We start from the raw sequence: 16,391 nt of genomic DNA on the forward strand, positions 1-16,391 counted from the left end.
GAGGTCTGCTTCAAAACTGTCAGGGCAAGGGAAGGCCAGGGTGCTGGTGTTTGACATGTCAGATGGTATGGCTAATAAAATGGCAGATAGTTTCCCATTATTTTGATCACTGCATGTGAGAGAGCAGAGAACAGAAACTGGTTATTCAGAGGACAAGAGGAGAGTCAGAGTAGCATGTGGTAGTCCAAGGCAAAGCCATGCCAATGCATTTTTTCACCTCTTTGCTTCTATTTTTGAGATGAACAAAGGCATAGATGATGCAGGACAGGAGGAAAGCTGGGGTTGCACAAGACACCTGCCCTGAAACAAAATACCTGTATTTATCAAATAGGGAACTGAGGCTTAAGGAAACTGGGAGAGCTATTCACAAGCCCATACCAGTGACTGGATCCCCTGTACCTTCTCCACCCTTTCCTTAGCTGCTACTCACCCTCGGGCTGCTTTGAGTCTTCAGTTGATGGAAATAAGGGTTGGAAAAGACCCTTATTTAAGGGGATATCACTGCAGAACTAGTGGTGCTGAGTTAGATTTACTCCCAACAGTTGTACATAGCTTTTGCATAGCTCACATGAGAGGAATCACTGGTGTGACTAGCAGGCAATATTAGGGCTTTTCAGGGATGTGATCCACCAAGTAGGGACTAGGCCTCTTGATGCTCATCTTCTGTGAGTCACCATGAGAGAAGGGCACACCATGTTACCGTGTCAAAGGATGTGTTTTGGTTTTCCATTCTCAATGAAGAAGGAAATGGAGAAGGTGCAGGTGGAGGGGCAGTAAGTGATTCTTCTTAGCAACTTGCCCACTGCAAAATCAGCTGCCTTGGTGATGGCACAGTGGATGTGCACTAGCTGGTGCAGCATGGTGTTTGCAAACGTTATCCCTCGCAGCTGATGCACGGCAGAGGGAAGCAAAAATATTGTGTGCAACCCCCAAAATGTCTGCAGGCAGCAACATCTTCAGAAGATTCCATCTATGGCAAGGCACAGCCATAAAGCTGAGCTGCCTTATTTTACCCTGCTGGCTCCCAACACAGGTAAAATGCTAGCCAGTCACAAATTATTTTCATGAAGGCAGTCAATGTCTTTTGCCAGGGTTTTGTCAGCCAGGCCTTTTTCCTTTCTGCTATGTGGTCCACCCATCTGAGCAGCAGTAAATACCTCAGGGGCAGAGCAGCTTGACCTTATCAGTGGATCTGTTCCTTTTATTTGAAGGATGCTAAGGTTACCAAGTCAAAAGTAGGAGGTGGAAAATAGTGTTTGCTGGAGCAAAACGTCAGCAGCTCCTGCTGCATTGCTCCTACTGCACAGTAAAACGAAGCAAGAATTTGTTGTAATGTGGAGGGCTGAGTTAATGTTACCTGTGCAGCCTTGCTTCTGGCACATCCCAGCTTCTGAGAGAACTTCCAAGCTCCTGTGTCTTCTCTGTGTGCTTCTTTGGTTAGTTTTACTTGTTTTTATAGACTACTGGAGCAGTAAACTATTGAATATCTGCACGTGAAGGCAGAGTCTTTACCAATGGGTTTAGTGGCTGCAAGGTCACTTTTTTTGCCAGCCTCTGATACCCTCTAGGATCTAAAGTAATCCTGCTGGGACTAGCTGTGTCCTTTCCTTTTCCCTCTTGCTGCTTATCCCATCCCAGGCTTTCAATCCTGATGGTTGGAGGAAGGTGACCCCTGAAAGTATTCCCTTCATTTATGCTCCAGCCCTGATGAGTTTACTTTTCTTTCCATAATACTTTATGCTTCTTTTCTTGGATCTTGCACAGTGTCTTTCCTGTGTCCAACTCCTGCTGGATCAAGAGCAGTCAACACAATTTATTTGTTGTGGAATGTAACTTAGCAGATTTTTCTCCTTTAACATGAAGAGGCTGAATCTAACACAGACAGCAGTGCCACTAAACTTTGCACTGTAAACCCTCCCAAGCAGTGATTCCCTTTGTCCCTGGCTAGTGGCTGGTACATGATCAGAGATTTATCAACTTGAGCAGATATTTATGAACCTCTATCATCAAAACAGCTTGCAGAGTAGTTGAGTTTGCTGTCAAATGTTGTCATGACCCCTCGATGACAATCATCCAGTGTGGAATATCAAGTTATGGCTGCAAAGGAAAAGCGAGTCAGAGCATCCATTGATATCAGTCTCTGCAATGCCACTGAAGGCAGTACAGCTACACCATTTCACACCACACATGGTGTGTGCCAGTCTTTAGCTGGCATCTATAGCTCTAATAGAGACATATGCTTTGCTAAATTCAGAAGGAATATTTTTGTGCTTTAGTAGAAGCATACTAACAATTCTGGCTTATTTTAAGGATGTGTCTTAAAAGCATTAGAAGGGGCATAAAATAATAATATATGTAATTTACCACTGTGGAGGCTGTCAAGTGTTGTCATGCTACTGGCATTGTATTTAATACACAGGCTGCCAAGAGGCATCACTAATAGAATTTGCATTAATACACACAGCTTCTTTAAAAATTAATTAGCCAAAGTAGAGCATTATGCACCGAGACTCTCAAACGGGAGAGAAACACTAAAGCACTAGTGAAATAAGCATTCCCAGAGCCTCTTGGAAAGCTGAAGGTGGCTAGAAATATTGCCCTAGCCATTCCCTCTCCTACACACTGCATCATGATGGGGGTGCAGACACAAAGTGACAGCATGAAGCATTGCTGTGGAAAATTCTGAAGGAAGTCGTAGATTTGGACTGAGCCCGGAGGCTGTTGTGGTGCAGCTGTAAACTGGAAAAGCTGCAAAGAAATGCAACAAACCTGTTAAGCCATTAAAAGAAAAAAAATGTAGCAATTCACAGTGTTTTTCTAGAGGCTGGGAGACACCAGGACACTGCATCTTATGCAACACATGTAAGTGTGGGGCAGGTGTTTGTGCGTGAGCACGCACCAAAGACAAATAGGCTGCAAAGGATTTGTGTAGGTCACAGTGTCCAATGGCAGCAGTGAGGTGTTGTGGAGCTTAGTGAGGAAATGTGTGATAACCCTTACCCCAGAGTCAGTCCCCTCACTTTGGTATCCTTTCATCAGCCTGCAAATGCAATGACAGACTGACTTGGGATGGTGAGTTAATGAATTGGCAGCAGACACACACCTTCAGTGTCCAGCACCTTCTGTTTCCTCGTGTTTTGAAACTGGCTGGAGTTGCATTTGGCTGCTCTCAGTGGATGGGAATAAGCAAACCTCTACTGGTCACACATACCAGACCTTTTGTCAGAAGCTGAGCTAAGTTAGTGGCATTTGTGCCAACATTTTGGCAGGTTGTGGCCTACTCATTTGTACTTTAGCCCTGTTGGGTTGTTACAAGCCTGAGCTGAGGTGTGGCCATAAGGCACCCAACCTCATTGCCCATGGGCATGTTTTATATCAGATGAGCGAAGGGAAACGGGCCCAGTGGTGCAGTGTCACACCTGGGCTGGGCAGAGCACTGCTAGCCATGAGTTTCACTCATTGCTGGACTCTTTCCAGCTTCACAGCTTTCCTACCAAGAACTTCCCTCAGCTGTAGGTATTTTCCTCCTTTCTACCTGTAAATGAATGCTCTCTCTCCAACTATCTGTTAAAATGATCAATAATTCCCCTCCTCATGTGCTGTACCTTGAAGATACAAGCAGTGATCCTGTCCCTTTTGAGAAAGGCAGTGCTGTTGTTTCCATTGCAGCCACATACGTCTCCTTGTCCAATTTCAGGGTTCATAACTCAGCAGTGGGAGCTCTGGGCTGGAACTTGGAAAGTGGAGTTTCAGACTGGGAGCAATTAAAAAAACCCCAGACACAGTTATTAGCTGTTAATACTTATGGAAGAGCAAGGGAGATGAACTTTTTTAGCTGCAGTCTAACTGCTTCTGGTAAGTTAGTTTCTGTAAGTCAAATGAGTTTCAAGCAGTGCAATCTTTTTGCTTTTGCTGCAGCTGCTGTCCCCTCAGCATCTCCATCTGCACGATGTACATGTGCAGCCTGGGAAAGGGAGCTTGCTTTGAGGCACTGCAGCAGTCTTGGTGGGCAGCCAGCTCTAGGTCAAAATACTGTAGGTTAAAGTATAACTGGAGACCGTAGAAGATGATGCTTTTTAGGACAAATCCTACAGTTTCTCTGAATCCAGCCCTGGTCAATGTTGTAGGCTCTTCTGCTCTGCGTGGATGGAGAGGAATGCTGGCCATAGACTCCAAGAGAGTAGGTTGGTTTGTTCTCTGTGTGGATGGAGAGGAATTCCAGGCACAGACCCCAGGAGAGATGGGTTTTTTTGCCTTAAAGGAAGTTGTTGCTGTGAGATCTGACGTATTTAATGAGCACATGTTTTTCTGATTCATCACTTCAGGTCTGTGTTTATTCATACACTGGTCTGGGTTACTTTCCCTCTCCACTCCCCAGGAAATCATGTTATTAGTGATAAATACTCAAACTGCCTGTAGCATCTGAGTATTCACTGTGCAGAGCGAGCTCAGGAGACATGAGTGTCCCCTCGGGAGGGCTGAGGGGGTGGCTGGCAATGAGAAAACACCTACACTCAGTTCTGCAGCAAAATGAGACACAAATCAAATGCTTTCTCATCAAGTAGGGAAACTCAAAGGGAGCCTTTGCTCACCAGATGTGCTGAGTAGCAGAAGGGGAAAGTGGGGCGAGGGGCTGAGGATGTCAAGGGATCCATTGGTTTCCATCCAGTGTGGGATGAACTGGTAGCTGGCACATGATTAGAAGCCATAAAAAATGAGGGATATTGGAGCTGTGTTGAGCTGGACTCCAGCTCTCACAGGCTTGAAAGCACTGGAGTGGGTCAGAGGAGTGAAATGAGTCAAGAAGCTCTAAATCCAGGAAGATTGTTCTTTTACATCAGAATGAAAATAGATATGTTTCTTTCCTTTCTCTGCCTGCACTGGTGGAAATGCTGCTCTGGTGACTGCCCTTGGGACCTGCCCTCACTGTGCTATGAGACATTGGGGAGGGCAGGATGCTTTATCCATGAGAGAGGGATTAGACTCTTGGGATAAGGTCAAACATCCCCGTTTGCCCAGTGCTATTCACTGAGATAAGCAGTTATGGAAAGGGTACCGCGTGTGAAGCAGCTGCTCTGTGCTAACACTGAGGATATTTATCTTGTGGATGCCTCACCATCTTTGATTTCCCCAGAAACAACATGAATCCCATAAGGCATTTCTTTTTCTTGCCTTCCTCCTAAAACATGATTATCTGAAGGGATTCTGAATCATGTAGTTTAGGAGAAGCTTCCCAGGGAAAGCAGCTTGCAGAGCCAGACATGCCAGCTTCTGTCTGCAGCATGCTGCACCCAGAGACTGAGTCAGGAGCACACTGGGAAATACTCATCTGAGACCGTGGAGAGTGCTTGAAGCTCCACGGTAGTCTATAGGGATTTCAGCCATCAGAGGGTCTGAAGAAGCAGCAGAACGTGGTAGCAGAGGACTGGGGTAGCAAGTGAGTAGCAAGTAGAACGTGGTAGCAAGTGAGACTCAAATCCTTGCCCTCCCCTCTGTTTCCAGCAGCATCAGTTTTCAGCCTCAGATTTTTCCCGCTGCCAAGTGCTACATTCAGCTAAGCCATGGGACAGACCTGTCATCCTGGCAGCAAGGGAAGTGTGAATCCAAAGTAGACCTCACTCTGTCTGCAGCAAAGCTGCTCCTGTTCCTGAGGAAATCTGTGCCGGGGCGGCAAGGCCCCTCGCCTCAGGGCTGCTGCAGGACGTGATGAGGGGGAGACAGAGAGGTTTGATAGGGCAGGCGTGTACCCCTGAATGACAACCTGCTCTTTGGTTGTATTAAGGACAAAATGAAGGTTGAATATTTCTATTTTCATTGTTTTCTTTTCTTTTTTTCCCCACATTTATTAAAACTCTGCTGCTTCTCATCCAGGCAGCTGGGGGCTGCATGAGCCTGGCTGGCCCAGGCCCTTCAGTCCTTAGGAGATAGCAGCGGGCTTTGCAGCTAGGGCTTAAATCCATATGCTAGCTGAAACCCCAATAACCCTTCCCTTTGATTCAGTGTCTCTGTGGAGTGTTCTTCAATGTAACTTTGGTACTGTAAATACTAGAGATATTTACCTTCTGTTTCAGGGGAGTGAGGGCTTTGCTATTCCAGCATGATATTTATTTCCTTAGCTTGCTTTAGCCTTTGTTGGCTGCGCGTTGTTGGACAGGGGGGAAGGGGAACGGGAGCAGATCTCTACTTGTTTTCTCTGAGGAACATAAGGTGTCACTGGCACAAGCAGATGGCTTTGGAGGAGACCGTCTCCAAGGAGTGCTGCTGACATTGGATGTGGCAGAAGTCACAGTGCAGAAATATTAGCAGCAAAATCACATTGCAGATGTTATCCTCAACTCGCCATCAATTTCCTCCCTCCAGAAGGGCCTCTCTGATTAATGCCTGTAGCGTAAGAGAGAGAGATGGAACCACGTGGATCTCATAAGCAGAGGATTTGTCACATACAAACACTGCCATTGAGGCATACACTGACTCAGAGGCTTCTGTGGCTGTTTGCAGAGTGGTAGTCCACAGCTCTCTTGGGCCAGCACAGCGTGGGAAGTGCTTCAAGACAGCCCCGGGACTGTCCTGTCTGAGGGCAGGGCCAGAGGAAAGGCCTCTCTGTAGGTATCTTAAAAAGCCTTTTAATGTCTTTTGTTGTTGTTGGTTTTTTACAAAATACAGTCATCAGGTTTTTTCTGTTTTCTATAGCAACACATGTTCAGAGCTCACCAAACAATATCTGGATCTCTGAACATGAAAGACAAGGTTTTAATGGAAACCCAGCTATCTATCATCGCCTTCCCTTCCTAGTTTCCCATTAGAAATGCAGAATACTTGGAACAGAAACTGAAAATACCACTCAATTTTTAATTATGGTTGAAAAGGCCATTTATTTGGAAGGGTTAGTTTTCAGTATTATTTCGAAACAGACAGCCAAAGCAAAGCACAGCACAAAATTTTGGGTTGGCCTGCCCACACATATCACCATGCTGAGCTTCTATTAGCCCTGACCACCACATAGCCAGTCTCTCGTGTGGCCACAGAAGGTGGGTGCAGGTTCAGTGCCACACTGCAGCTTGTGATGAAGACATCTCTGGATGTCACCATCTTTCTCATCCTGATCTGCACCCTGAAAATTTCCCTGTAGACACATGGCTGAAGCAAGAAGGGCTCCTGGGCAAGGCTGAGGTGTTGCACAGACACTGAGTGATTTACTGGCTCTTGCAGGGCGCCAGTGGCAGTGCCAGAAAGAATCAGATCTCCCCTGTTCCTTAAATTTAGACTTGTCAGCCCCCATCTCTCTCTGCAGCTTTGTGAAGCTAACAGGATCCAAGGTAGTTACAAAACAATGTCAAAGGTGTTAAAATGATTACCATAAAAATACATCTGTTTTCTGCAGTAATGCCTTGAAATGATGCAGAGCTCTTGGAAACCAGAAGGGTGGCACCAGGCTGCCAGAGCTGTCTGGTTCAGAATGGGGGGAGAAGTCTGCTGAAATGGTAGGATTTGCTTTCCTTTTAAAATCATTGTTGTAGGCAGTTAGCAAAAGCAATTCTATTTCCCATGTGATGCAGATCTCAATCTAGCTTCTCAATCCCTCTAACCTGATTAAGGCCTTAAGAATTTCAATGATTGAAAAATGAGGGGTTTTTTTCATATAAATATCTTAATGTGCCCTGTGCAGTGAATGAAAGCAGGTGCCTAAGTCTTATCTTGAGAAATTCAAATAGCTTAGCCTGTAAGGATCATTCAACCCTACCAAAGGCTTCAACCTACGTATGCATGTAAATATAGTTTACATATAAATAAAGCTTACATCCATATATGTAAGTACAGTTTATGTATGTGGGAGCTTAGCCAATCTTGAGAAGGGATTTTCTTTTTACCTTCTCGGGGGGTGTGGCTGGGCAAACAGAACCTGATGTAACCCAGGCAGTTCAGAGAGGTCTGTGATCTTTGTCCTCCTTTGGATCACACCTTCACTGAAGGGAGGTGAAGCTCAGAGCATAGGGATGGTGATTGCAGAGATGCATCTTCATCTGTGATAACCTTTGCTTTGTAATGCATACCAGAAGACGTGTTAGTAGCGAGGATATAGACATCCAGGACTGATAAATGCATGTGATGTGTTTTCCATTGGAAGGGAGTGTTGCAATTTCCATCTAAATTTATTGTGCTTTTGGGGCTTGCCAAGTCCTTATGTGCAGTTTGCCATAGTCTTTCTCAATGCCACAGAGAAAAGGGAGATGTCCACACCAGCTTCTCTCCTGCACTGTGCTGGCCACAGGGGTCATTTGACCTCTCAGAGCTGTGTTTCCTCTCATGTTGGGGATAGAGTGGAGATAGATTTTGGCAATGTTACCCAATGAGAGCAAGAGGGGCCAAGTGTGGCCAGCTTGGAGTCTCATGATGGAGCTGGCCTGGCCCTGGGGACCGTGGACCTTGGGGAGCCACTACCCACACCAAGGAATGGGGAGTATTGAGCTTCCTTGGCAACAGGACACCAGGATCATTCTCTCCTCCTGTACTGGTTTCTTTACTAGCCCTTCAGGTACAGCCTCAAAGTTTGGCTGAGCTATGTGGTGCATCCAGCATGTCTGCAGAGCACAATCAAACCCAGAGCAGGAGAGTGGAACTGCCTGGGCAAAATGGATATAGCACCAGCAATGATTGGGTGGGTTTGTTGCTCTCCATGCTTCCCCTTCCCCGCCTCCCAACACTTTGCAGTTTTAAAGGTCACAGCACCAGAAATACAGCATCATGGTGATTGTTAAACTTGCTTTCTTGCATGCACCAACAGCCCCTGCAAAATAATGTGTTAACAGAATATATTTAGAAGCAGATGGTGAAGCAGAAAGCGAGCACTGGAGAGTGGCTGAATGCTGCAACCAGAGCACTGTGGCAAGGCTCTGCAAAGCTGGAGGAGAGCAGCAGGGCTGTCCTGCACTCGGGACAGGCATGTGGACAGGGTATGGGGGTGTCTCTACACAGGGAGGGAAAGGAGGGAGACAAGGGGGTAACAGCTCTGCTAGGATTGTGTCTGCAGGGTCTCTTGTGCTGCGTGTCTCCTCCATACCTGCCTTCACCTCCCCAGCAGGCCATTGGCCCACCCAGGCAGCGCCCCCTGAAACCAGGCCAGCGGAATTCGGCTGCTTTGGGTTGGTTGGTGTTGACACAACCTCTAGATCCATCCTACTGGCCTGATGTGAAGGTGCAAACAGACACTCCTGTCACAATGTATGAACCGGGCAACACCAGTCAATCACATATCTGGTTTGTTTAAAGAGTTGGAGTTATTGGTATGCTTTCAGCTGGCATTTTGGCCCCACAATGCAAATTGTAATCCTGCCAACGAGACAAATCTTTTTGTGTGCCCTGGTGCATTCAAAAGTGCAGGTTTCCTTGAGACATTCCTGGTTGCAACTGCAAGATAATCAGTGATCGCTTTGGGAAAGTCACAAGATTCTGCCTGATTTGTCTTTTCCCATGGAAAAATACTAGGCTGTATGATCTTGGTGTGTGGTGGTAGCAATGGAGGAGCTATCGACAGAAATAGAGAATACTCCTGAGGGCTGCTTGCTAGCTGGCAGCTGAAAACTTGTCTGCTGAGCTCCCTTTTGGGTAACCAGAGGAGACTGGCTGTTAGCAAAGGGAATTCAAAACCATACTCCAGAACGGCACTGAGCGTTCTTCTTCCAGTGTGGAAACACCAACTGGCTGCCTGATTTAGCGAAAAGAGGCCCAAATAAGAAGACAGCCATGGGGAGGAAGAGGCAGGTGCAAGAGGGGGAAGCATACAGCACTGGGAGTGATGTAGTGGAAACACCACTGAAAGAGTGGGAGGAAAGCAGAACAGTGCCTGTCCTGGAGAGGGAATGAGAAGCCAGCACAAGGTGCAGCTCAGGAAGGGGACAGGGATGGTTGCAGCAGAGCGGTGAAACAAGGCAAGCCCAGTGGGTTTCAGCTTTTGTGATGAGGCAGGAGGGCAGGAGGGGTAGAGCAATGCCAAAGGAAGGATAAAAGCAATAAGCAGAAACTGAGAAAGTCTGTCCTCTGGCAAAAAACTATAGTAGGAGTAAGCCACTGTGCCTTTACCATCCAGCCACACTGGGAAATGCAGAAAGAGATCCCCTTGGATGTAATTTAACAACATTCTGGTTGGCCTGAAATCCTGATTATTCACAAGCATCTTGAAAGGCTGGGGCTGAGTGTGGAGGGTTGGTTTTGTTAAGCCTCTCTCACTTCTTGTACTGCCTTCACATCTGTGATATTTATGGGTAAAAATAATTCAGTACAAATATAGTTGTGTCTGTCTTTAAGAAATCAAAGTTGTTGTGATGCCTGGAGCTGTGACAGAGTGTGTTAGAGAAGTGCAGACAGAAAGCTGCTGTAGGGAGGCAAAGAAGTCTGGAGTTAAATAAAGAAACCAGCCTCAGCATCAGCCTTGCACACAGCCCCTCTCTGCTGGGCTGGCAGTAAATCAGCACGTGCTCCCAACAGCCCCTTCTGATATACTAATTAGTGCAGCCCCTTAACACGGGATGCAGAGACTCATGTTCCAGCGGCGATAAGCTGAGCCTTTCAGTTTGCTTCAAGGCAGGCTGCCTCGTCCTGAGCTTTCAGCCACTGTTGCAATAAGGGATGGAAGTGGATGGTGGAAAACTGGAGAAGCTGTGATCTCTTGTTGGAGGGATGGGAGGCTGTAAAGGAGCTCTCCTCACGCTGGCAAAGCAGAACAAGCCAAAATGTGGAGACAGCAGAGCAGCAGCAGTGAGCTCTCCAGAGAGCTCCTGCAACAGCCTGCTGCTGCTTTTGAAATCTGGTCAATAAACATTAGATGAAATGGATGTTTCTTCATCAATGTGTTTATCTGAACTTCAGTTGCACTGGGCACTAGCCGGGAGCCATCAAATGTTTTGTGCTGGTTTATTAAAGAGGAACTTTAATTACCTTATTAAGAATTGACTATTCTCTCCCAGTACGTGAAAATCAAAATCTGTCAGTGCAGTCCAATGATGATTTCTGGCATCCTGAAGAGCAAAGGGCCCAGCCCTGCTGCTCAGATACCACAGTGTACACAAACTGCTGTCACAGCCAGGGCTTTTTCATGCCTCCTGCCGCGACGTCTCCTGTCTGCAAACATCATCTGTCCAGCAGCACTTTGTGAATGGGATTTGGAGTAAAACAAATGTGCTTGAATGAAGCCCCAGCTTTGGAGTCTGGGAGTGGAGTGCTGAGCTCCTGTTTGAGATTTGATTTGTGTTTAAAAGTAACCATAGGGTAGGATGATGTGTTTGGGCTTGCTGGTGCTGCTGGCACTAGGAAATGGAGGACCCTGCAGCATTGTCTCCCAGCCTGACCAGTTTACTTCAGATATGGGGGATCAAGGAGGTGAAGCACAGGCAGTGCTGACCCTGAACTTGTACTGCTTCATGCCAGACAATGAACTGGCAGCTTGGCTGCTTGAAGGAAGACTTGATTTTGTGACTGTGGCCAAATGACAACTGCATAAACAAAAAGCAGCAATGCTGCTGAGCGATTGGATGTTTAATCTGAGCTTCCTGAGACCTTTCTTTTCAGTGACTCAGGCTCTTGTCCTTGACATGCTCAGAAACATGCACACACAAAGGATATTCAGGCAATCTGCTTGTGGCAATTTTGCTTTTTTAGTATTATTAGTTGGTATTAATTCCACTAAGCCAAATGATGTGGATTTTACAGAAGGGGAAAATTGCTTGCTGCTCTCCAATTAACGCAACCTAATAAAGTCTTGGAGTCAAGAAGGTGTAATTACCAGCTATTAACCTACCTCCTCACCTAAAACCAAACACCAGAACCTGAACAAGATGCCACTCTTTTCCCTGCAGCCCAGGCAATTAAAACAACTCCTCCTTAGGGCTCCAAAACTTATATCAGCTCAGAGAAACCCTTCAGTGTACAGCTCATGAGCCCTTCCTTGGGGACCACTGAGCACAGAAGGCGGCAGAGCTCAGGGGAGGGTGTTGAACTGTCTGCAGGTCACACAGGCAACAGGGCTGATGAGGAATAGCCTGCTTTAGGGGTTACTTCCACTTCTTACTTTTCAACAGAGCTCACTGGAGAAGGATATTTCATCCTAAGTCTTACACGAGTCAAATATGGCACGGTGGGTGTGGGTTTTTCTGTCTTATGAGGAAAGGCTGCCAGACCTGGGGCTGTTTAGCCTGGACAAGAGAAGATTGAGGGGGATCTTATCAACACTTCTAAATAGCTAAAGGGCAGGTGTCAAGAGGATGGGGCCACTCTTTTTTCTGTGGTGACCAGTGAGAAGACGGGGTATAACAGGCACAAGCTGGAACACAGGAAGTTTCACTGCAACAGGAAGAGAAACTTCTTTGCTGTTCAGGTGAGGGAGCCCTGGCACATTCGGCTCAGAGAGGGTGTGGAGTCTCCTTCTCTTGAGGTTTTCAAACCCACCTGGGCGTGTTCCTGTGCAACCTGGTCGAGTGGGTTGGACTGGATGATCTCTAGAGGACCTTTCCAACCCCTACCGTTCTGTGATTATTGCACTGGACCAAGGGGGTAGTACAAAAAGAAAGAAACAAGTTTATATTAGAGATCTGACTTAAGACTGTAAATCCTGTGATCATGGCTGCTTCTCTTTTCCCTGTGCAGCTCAGAGCACTGGGGTCCTTCTCCAGAAACATAATGTCCAGAAGCCACTGAAGGGCCAGTGTTAGTTAACCAGTAATAGCGGCAGGAGCCACGGAGTCTGTGAAGCAAAATCAATGGAGCAGGATCTAAAAGCTCTACTGAAGTCCTCAATAATCATAAATCTTGTTACCAACAGCTCTCAAGCTGCCTTACAGTGGAAACAATGCCCTCGCTTTGCAGAGGCGGAAATTCAGGCCTCGAGGAATGAAGTGATCAAGTGATCATTCCTAGAGATGCAGGAGAGAAAAAAAGGGTCTGGACTTCTGCGTGGTGGTGTTATCTACAGGGCTCCATTGCCTCTCTCCCGTGACCAAGCCATTCAGCAAGGGCAATTCTCAGCTCTCTGGCCAGTGCTTTAGGGCAGCGTTTCCCTCTGGGCCCTGCTGAGCAGCGCTGGGATGTGGAGGCCGGCCAGGATGATGCTGAGCAGCACCAGAGGTTCCATGCAGGGCTCATGATCTGCCTTTCCAGCAAGGAGCCTGCCTAATGGGGTTTGTCTCCTCTGAGCTGGTCTCTGTGCATGCAGAAGCAGGGCAGTCTGTGTATGGTTTAAAGATCCATTTTGCAGCAGGAGGTGGAAACAGCAGAGCTCAGGGGAAAATGACACCCGTTGTACACATGCAGCAGACTGACTCCATCCCTGTTTGCTTGTCACAGTATTTATCTCAATAAAAAAGGCATCTTTTGCCTTAACTTATTTTAAATGCACATTAGGCAGGGATGAGAGGATCTGCTCTTCTCCCAGAGTCCCAGACTGACTGCAAGAGGCAGTCTCTTCCCTGGGCTGCTGCTGCCTGATCTAAACGTGGGGTTGGGGGTTGTGAGCAGCTTGGTTTGATCAGGCCTAAGTTTCCCTGAATGACTTCTGCTGCAGGGAGCAAATTTCAAACCTGAGCCTTTAACCCTCATCTTACCCCCCCCCCCCCCCCTTTTTTTTCTCCCCTTTTGTCAATACTGAACTGTGTAAGTTGATGAAACCAGTGTTTGCGTGATGTGAGGTGATGAGGACTCATCGACTCCACCTAAGTTATCATGGTGTGGCTAAACAAGAAATCCTTCCCCGAGTGACCTACCTTATGGCTTTAGAAGAGCAAACCGCTATACTGATGTTTTCACTAGGATGGGGAGCTTTTGCAGCAAAAAACAAGCTTTGGCCGATTCCAAAGGCTTTCCTCTCTGCCTTGGCTTTGCAGCAGCAGAGGGCAGCAGAGATTGGAAGAAAGCATTGCTGTGAGAATCCTGCAGCAGCGGCCAGGAAGGGGAAGAGAAACTTGTATGTGCGAGGTGGTGGCAGAGCTCGGTTTGTGTCCCCCTGGTCCCTCGGCAGCCGCCAAGCGCCGGTGAGGGCTGACCGAGGCTCACCCCTGCACTGCTGATGCCCTTGGATGCAATGTCAGCGTATTCCTGTGCTCTGGCCTGCGCTGTGCAGCAGGATCTCACTCCTGTCAGCTGGCTGCCAGAAGGAAAATATAGTTGCTAAGTATTTGCGAGGAAAATGAAAAGCAGTTCAGAATGACATTTGAGCCCCGGGTCTTGCTCTGGACTGTGAAGGAAACAGAGTATGCAAAACGTTTGGTCCTTTCTGCCCAGCCAAGGCAAAAGCCTCATGGAGAGACCTTTTCCACAGCTGCTGTGCCCCCAGCCCACAGGAGCACTTCCCTCACACCAGCAGACCTGTCCTTCAGCCCTTGCTCTCTCCTCATGCCTTCTCCTCCATGACTAAAGCCCAAAGGCTATAAAACCAGCAAAGTGGGAGCATGAGGCCACTCATGCACCAGGTTCCTGCCAAACCCTGGCCCTGTGCTCTCCTGCCCACCCAGGGATCAACACTGGCAGCACACACTTGACCGAGGTGGTGCTGGGAGGCTTTATGTTGCCTCCTTAGACTGATCTTGGGCAAATTTGCAATTGAGGGACAAGTTTTCACAGCAGGGTTAAACACACAGCAACAGGGAGTGCCAAAGGCACGTCACCATCATCTCATTTCTTGGCCTGTAGGAGAGTGTTACCTCCTGGGGGCATGGCCCAGCAAAGCAGCCTGATCTGACCAGAAACCAAAGGGAAGGGGCTGGGTAGAGGCTGCCCCTGGCTCTGCCCTTTTAGCTGCCTGCTGCCACAAACATGGGGCATTGCCTCAGAAAGTCACTCAGCTTTACAGACGAGGAAGGCTTCTTGCTGAGCCATGGCTCTCCAAAACAGGATTCTTAGGCATCTCATTATCTGTGTTGTATTGCTATTAGTAAAAGTGATTATTAAAACTGCAGTGGAAAGCCCTAAACATTTGCTTTTCTTTAGAGTGAACCCCTCACTGAAGCAAAGCTGTCTGCTGAGGACTTGCAGGTATATATTTGAAGAATTAAAGAGTCTAAAGTCTCCTCTGGGCTGCTGACTGCTTTGGCATGGTGTCTTGCCTGTTCAGATGTGCCCTTCACTTGTGCTTTATTTTTTTGGCTTCATTATTTGCTTCCAGGAACATTTCTGACTGCTGTCAATACACCAGGCAGAAAACCCAGTGGAAGTACTGCTGTCTCAGCTCCTGTAGCCTAAGCCTTTTTACATTATAAGGCCTTTTTTTACTACAAAAGGAAGGAGTGGAGTGTTTCTTGCCTTGCTCTGCTGCACTTGTGTATACCAGGGAAGCATCCTTCCTCCTTCTCCCACTGGATGCCTTCACACTGGTCCTGATTAGACAAGAACATACTTTATATGGGGAGGGAATGGGCAGCCAATCCAACGTGAAGGAAAGTCAAGTGATTAGATGTGGTGCTGATGGTCCAAATCCTTACCTGCCTCTTTAATGCAAGATTCTCAGGTATGTGGTACCAAGCTAGGCCTCAAGGTGCAGAGCTCAGATAAATGACCTGCTCTGCTAGACAGAGAGGCACATGGGGGTGAATGATGCTTACTGGCATCTTAGAAAGATCTGGGGCAGGTTTTAAAATCTAGGAGTCTAGGTAGGATCTTGCTAGCACCAGGGCCAAAACAACAGAGCTCATCAGCATGGCATTACACATAAACCTTCTTCTGCCCTGGCTCAGTAAGGCTTGGAGTGATCTGACCTCCCCCAAGCACCCCAGACTGCTGCAGGCACTCCCTGTAAACAGGCAGTACTTAACATTCAGCTTTGCAGCTGAGGCGTTTGATGGGGATGGGTCAGAGATGGCATGAGCAATTGTTTGTTTTCCCTGACTGGATAAGCATGCAAATAGAGTCAAGTAAACAGAAAACAGAACTGTCGGAAGCCCACGGATGTTTTGTTATTTATTCTAGTGAAAACTATTAATGGCAGTTCTGGAAAGTCCATGAGAACACAGACATCAGGATGGAGTTTCTTTTCTTTTTTATTTACAGCCCTACCTAGAGCTTGAAGAAAAATGGTCACTTTTGATTATAAACTTCATCAAAATTTTATTGAAGAGGAAAATATTTCAACGTTTTTCAGTGTTCCTCCAGCAGATCTTTTTGTGAATGCTCAAGGCTCACTTTACAGTTGGTTTCTCTAAGCAAAGCAACATGCCTCTCTGAAATCCATTTTTGCTGAATATCTTTTCTATTCAGGAAAAGTTCCCTGCCCCAGTTGTTCAGGGGAAGCCCACTGCACACAGTCAGGAGCCTGGCCTCAGCACATCCATTGGAAACAAGATGCAAATCACTGTTTCAAGGGATGGTGCCTTTCAGTACACAGAAAGAGGTTTCACTGTCGGAGGGTGGATATT

The sequence above is a fragment of the Colius striatus genome, chromosome 2 (genome assembly GCF_028858725.1).
Source record: "Colius striatus isolate bColStr4 chromosome 2, bColStr4.1.hap1, whole genome shotgun sequence".
In the NCBI taxonomy this organism is placed as follows: domain Eukaryota; kingdom Metazoa; phylum Chordata; class Aves; order Coliiformes; family Coliidae; genus Colius; species Colius striatus.